We start from the raw sequence: 6610 nt of genomic DNA, 5'->3' as shown, positions 1-6610 counted from the left end.
GGATATGTTTTCTTATTTATCCACACTATGCCTTTTGACTGGAGCCTTTTATCCATTTACATTTAAAGTTATTATTGACAGGTACTTATTTGTTGCCATTTCTAATGTTTATGCTTTTGTTTTACCCTCTCTTTCTATTTCTTCTTACAGCAGTCTCTTTAGGATTTCTTGCATTGCTGATTTGCTAGTAAACTCTTTTTGCCTTTGTTTGACTGTGAAGCTCCTGATTTCACTTTGAATTTTGAATGATAGCCTTACTGGGTAGAGTGGTTTTGGATTCAATCCCTTGCTTTTCATTACTCTGTATACTTCCTGCCACTCCCTTCTGGTCTAAAGTTGCAGTATTGTTTTGTAAATGTACCACAGCTTTTTTATTCACTCTGATAGACTCTTTCCAGATCGTAGCTATTGTAAATTCTGCTGTGAACAAAGGGTGCATATATGTTTTCTGATTGGTGTTTCAGTCTTCTTAAGATATATTTCTAGAGATGGGATTGCCGAGTCAATTGGCATTTCCATTTTTAGATTTTTGAGCAATCTCCATACTGTTTTCCATAATTGGTGGGTCTGCTTTCCCACCAGCAGTGAACTGGTGTTCTTACCAGCACTTTTTCTGTTGTTCGTTTATTTTTGGTAGTCATTTTGGCAGGTATGAGGTGGAACCTCATTATTATTTATATTTTTTTTTGTTTAAGCTAATGTTGTTTCCAGTGAGTTCCTTGTAGTTCTCATAAAGTTTCTTGCAGTCCTTGCTGAATTGTTTGAAAATCTCCAACCCATTATTTTGCATCTTGTGATAAATTGTTTCTTCCATTTCATTTAATTCTTGTTCTGGAGATGTTTCATTTTCTTTTTCCTTTTTTAAAAAAATTCTTCATTGTTTAAAGCAGTGGTCGCCAACCTTTCAGACCTCATGGACCACTAAATTCATAATTTTAAATCCTGCAGGCCACTAATAATGATCAGAGAACTTCCTTATTAATATGAAAGACATTTATTTAATAGAACAACAGTATACTTATTTAATCATAACAAAATCTCCAAAGGTTGTTTAATTGTAACAAATTTATTAAAGTTTAATTTTTATGAAATAATTGAAACTTCTTTAAGTATTATACATTTTCAGAGTGGTGCACCTTTGGAGGTGGAGGTCCCAGGGTCCACGGGTCTGTGGATAGGACAGCTGGAGTTTGGCTGGATTGGCTTCTGGGTCACGGGAGTTTGTTTTGTTGATGGTTTCTTTTGCTGTTCAGGAGCTTTTTATTTTGATGTAGTCCCATTTGTTTATTTTTTTTTCTTAGTTTCCATTGTTCTAGGAGCTGTATTATTAACATATTGCTATGACAAATGTCTCCTATTTTGCTGCCTATAACATCTTCTAAGACTTTTATGGTTTTCCCTCTTATCTTTAAGTTTTTTATCCATTTGAGTTTTTGGGTTTTTTTTGTATTATGTAAGTTGGTGGTCTAGTTTCTTTCTTTTTTCTTTTTTTTTTTTTGGCATGTATCTCTCCAGTTTTCCCAGCACCATTTATTGGAGAGTCTGTCTGGACCCCATTGTAACTCTTGCTTTCTGTGTCAAATATTAATTGAGTATTATAGCTTGGGTGGATTCTGGGTTCTCTGTTCTGTTCCATTGGTCTATATGTCTGTTCTTGTGCCAGTACCAGGCAGCTTTGAGAACAATGGCTTTGTAAAATAGCTTGATATCTGGTATTGTGATCCCTCCAACTTGGTTGGTTCTTTCTCAATATTGCTGCAGATATTCTGGGTCTTTTTTTATGTCAGATGAATTCTTGGAGAGTTTGTTTGTTCCAGGTCTTTGAAATATAATGATGAATAGTGCACAGCCATGGGGACGAGTGGGTTATTAATGCTGGTGCCAGGCCAGACCATCAGATATGGTCTCAAGACCCCCAACACCTGTGGCCTTTTTGCAAAACCCGCGAAAATACTGGAAGCATAATCCATATTTTTGGGACAAAGACCTCAGAAAGCTATAAAAGAAGAGCTCCCTGCCTGTTACTTTACTCAGATTTAGGAAGTTATCGCACTCAGTCCACTAGCATAATAAAGTGTAACTCCTTTTCTCTAAAAGCATTGCTTGGTTTTTCTCTGGTCTTCTGCAACAGCATGAGGGAAGGGAGCAGGAAAAGCATGGCTCAGTTTTAAGAGAACGGAGGCTTTGCTCAGAGCCAGGAAATTCAGAGCACAATCTGGCCCAAAGGCTCCAGTCCTGGAATTGATGAGGAAAAGTTATGGAACTAAATGAAGTGTAGCTCATACCCTCCTGTACTGCAACAATACTTTGGGCTATTTCTTCTAAGCTGTCAGCAAGGTCTTTGGATAGGCTCTGATAATAGGAGAGGGAAGTTGCCAGTCCCCCTATTCCAGTGCTAAGCCCTGCTGTAATGCCAGGTTTTATAAGGAGAGGGATTAGCTGGACTACTCTTTTGTATTGGATATGGTGTGTTACTGGGACAGGCAAAGGCTGATTGTTGAGGGCAATGTCTGTTTTGGGGTTACATAAACCAGAGTACAGGTCCCAGTCCATTTGGCAGGTAGACAGAGATAGGTAATGGTGCTACAGAGGAAGAAAATTCCCTGGGTGTCCAGACAGAAGGTATTCTCAATGGTAAGGAGGTGTGTGAGCTTGCTATTCTGTTGCCAGACAGAGCGAGTTCCTGCAAAGATTGCCCCTGTAAGGGGCTAAAAGGGGCCTTGAGGATTATTTTGTGTAGCCACAGAGGTGGTGTTTTCAAAGCAAATGAATTTCCTGTCAATTTCTACCCAGAACTTAGACTGTGTGAGCCCATGGGAAGGGAGGCAATGGCCTGAGGCCTGTCGGTTCATTGTACAACCCTTCCATCGATGAACTTTGAGCAGGTGTCGGGTCAGCCTGAGCAGAACTGAGAGGTATCAGGGTTCGGAAGGCTGCCAAAATGGTGGGCCCTGCTGAAAATTGAACAGGGTTCTGAAAAGGAGCTGTTTGGGTGACAACATAATGAGCCCAATTAGAAGCAGATTTTAGGTCAAGAGTAAAGTGGCAGAGAGGTTTGTCAGGATGTTCCAAAGCATTTCCTTCAGGGAGTTTCCTTTTAATGCAAAGGGGTGACTGAAATGCTAAGGCAGTGTTAGTGGTTACCAGTCCAAAGATAGGAACCTTGTTGGATTGGTGTGGTGTTATATCATTTAGATAAGTTTGTGGAGCATCTGAATGGCCTTGCCTATAAGTGTTCCTTTTTTCATCTCCATGATTTGGAAGTCATAGAGTTCATTGAGGCACATAAGTTGAAATGGAGGTCCTCCATGAACTTTATAATGGAAGGACAGACTAGAATCAGACCATGCGTACAAGAAGGTGGGGGCTGCTGTGTAGCTTATAGATGAGAGGGGAAGACAGAGCCAGCAGTCCTTAGCCAGCCCAGGATTGGTCCAGTTAAGGAGGAGATGAATTAATTACATTGAGGGTTTGAGAGAGGTAGTGAAGGCTTAAGGAGATCCTTAAGAGGCAGGGTGTAGACCTGAGAGTGGTCAAGTTTAACAGCGTTCAGTAATAGTAAAAGATTAGCCTTAGCTTCATCTTGTTCCTTTACTGTGCAGGAAGCAGTAATTTTAGGTGCTTCTGTGTCCCGGCAAGGGCAGAAGAGTTCTCCTCCCCATACTAGTCTCGGGTTCCAGCAGCACTTATAAAAAAGACAAAATGAGGATTATTAGAAAGATAAAAAAAATATGATTATCCAGAAATACCAGAGCATATTGCCTTTAGGAGGAGATAAGAAAGAAAAATTAGTGTAAGGAAAATACATTTGTTTCCCCATCAGAGGACAGGAACCTGTACTCTCGTTCTCACCCAGTGTAGATGTAGCCCCCAGTAATCAGTCTTTATCTGTCCCTGTAGGAGTCTAGATAATCCCTCTTCTAGTAACCCTGGACATAACAGCAGGGGTTGGAACTGCCATAGGGAGTTTAACCTGTGGATGCCTAACAAGGGGCAAGACTGGGAAAACAAGAACCTCACCCCCAGGGTAGTCTATTTTTCCCTTTAATATTAGTACTCAAGCAACTGAGACCCCTAATCTTTCTGCCCTAAAGATAACATCTAGGTCTCAGTTGTATTTCAGCTCCAGGCAAAAAAAAAAAAAAAAAAAGGCAGCAAAGCTAGACATTTGACTCTGTGGCAGCCTTCCCAGCTTTTACTTCCCAAGTCACTCAACAAGACCACTTTCAAGACTTTACCAATCAGTCTCTTGGGGAAACTCTTCTGTGGCACTTCTTTTCCAGCCCACTACTATCAAAGTCCATTCCCTGTGATCTTGATGTCCCACCTCAGCAGAAATTAATAACAGAAGATATGACCTTTTTCCCTATTTCATAAAACAAAAAGGCTGGAATGTTAGATTTGATCAAGCAGTTGAATTGATACCTCTCCCCCGGGAATTGGCTCTTCATGTCATTTCACTATGGACATTCCCTTTGCTGAGAGCACATTTCACTTGCGGTGACCACATTCCATTATCTCCCCTCTGGCTATGCATAAAAAAGTTTCCGCCCAGAAAAATCCCACAAGAAGTCCTTTAAAAGCCGCTGACTCCAGTCACTGGGTGCTGGAGCCATCCAGACCCAGCCACCTGATGATGGGATGATCAAATAAATTTGTAATCCTTCACCATTCTAGCCTCATGTGTCCCTCCTTTGGTGACCTAACAGCTGTTTTTCCATTTCTACCATCTCATGGGAGCTACAAGTGTAAGCTCTACTGGCCTTCATAGTTAGGCAATCAAGAGGTATCGCCTGGAAGGCAACCACAAAAATCAGAGTGCTAAATAAGTGCAAAGCTGCTCTCTCAGCTGTATTGGTGCCCTGATATAAGTCATTGGTTGAACAGAAGGATGTAGATCACTGGCCTCTATTCCCTTCATAGGTTTCTCTATATATGCCAAACTAGAAAGCTGCCCCTCAGGCTGACACTCTAAGACAAGTAAAAAGACCCCTTTTATTGAAAGACTGAGAGTGCATTTCAGTCTGCTATCTATGCAGTGCCCTGGGTGTTATCTGGCCAAAAACTGTTTCATAAATACAAGTTCCTATTGCTCATTAGAATCAAAGCAGTCAAGAAATCAGGGAAAACAATAAAGACAGTCCTCTGAATATCAGGTAATCTGTGTTCTGAATGCTAATTAACATATCTCATCCTGAAGGTGCAGATATGACAATGGGTTACCATTGTTGCTGCCTCTGTGTGAAAAGCATGCAGAGGTTTGAGGAAACAGACCCAAGTTTATTATTTTCCCTTTATTTGTACTCTTTTTTTCCCATTTGGGGAGCCAAATATTTATGTACTGGGACATATAAAAATATCTACGTATCCACTGAAATTTAGAAAGCATGCAAAGCCTAGGAACAAAGTAAACCTAACAAGACTTTAAGTTTACATCTTAGGCTAATCTCCAAAACAGAGATACTCCACAAAAACAAGAAAACAAACCATGTTCAAGGAAGATAATCTAATATCAAGAATTACATTATAAAATTGAAATGACCCATTTTTCAGTAACAAAAAAACAACATTAAGGCATATAAAGAAATAGAAAAAATATGACTCTTTCAAAGGGAAAACATAAAATCAATAGAAACTGTCCAAGAGGAAGACATTTTTGTTCAGGTGGTAGAATTATCAAAGACTTTTAAATTAGTTATATTTAAAATTTCCAAAGAGCTAAATGAAGATAGGGACAAAGTAAAAAAACAAACAAACAAAAAAAGCCAGTATATGATTATAATGGAAAAGTCAATAAAGTGAAAAGAAACTTCAGAAGTATTAGTATGGCTACCTATTACAGGGCTGGCTGTGGAGTAGAAGAATGAAGACCTGCTATAGCACTGTTGACTGAAGATGAACCAAAATTTACCACTATTTACTGGCCAACCATTTTTCTGGAAGGCCCAAGCCTTTGAAAGGACTTCAGAGTTCCAAAATATTTATATCAGACAGTTTCTGCAAGTACAATTATTGTCATGCTTTGGAGACAGATTCCTGGCCTTTCTACTCTGCTTCCATGATGTCACTTTAGCCTCTTGTTTCTGACTCTCTCATGAGGGGTACACTATTATAAAAACCCCACAGTATTAGTGCCTTTTCATTAATTATAAACCCTTAGCCTCATTTCATCCTCTTTCTTTTGAAGCAGATGACTATGCCTTTTATTTCTTAGAGAAAAAAGCCGTTCTTACGTAACTAAAACTTCCTTGTGTATGTATTCATCTCGAGCTCTTTTGATGACTTCTATATCATTAACTAGAAGCCTGGTGCACAAAAATTTGTGCACTCGGGGGAAGGGGGGGTCCCTCAGCCCGGCCTGTGCTCTCTCGCAGTATGGGACCCCTTGGGAGATAACAACCTGCTGGCTTAGACCTGCTTCCGGGTGGCAGAGGGCAGGCCCAATCCGTAGGTGCAGCCCCTGGTCGGGCTCAGAGCAGGGCCGATTGGGGAGTTGGAGCGCTGCCACCTGTCACACTCAAGGCAGGGTTGATGGGGAGGTTGTGGCACCACCTCCTGTCATGCACAGAGCAGGGCCGATCAGGGGGTTGGGGAGCTCCCTGCTGTCCCT

This window comes from Myotis davidii, unplaced genomic scaffold (genome assembly GCF_000327345.1).
Source record: "Myotis davidii unplaced genomic scaffold, ASM32734v1 scaffold1723, whole genome shotgun sequence".
Lineage (NCBI taxonomy): Eukaryota > Metazoa > Chordata > Mammalia > Chiroptera > Vespertilionidae > Myotis > Myotis davidii.
Note: the sequence above shows the minus strand (reverse complement) of the source record.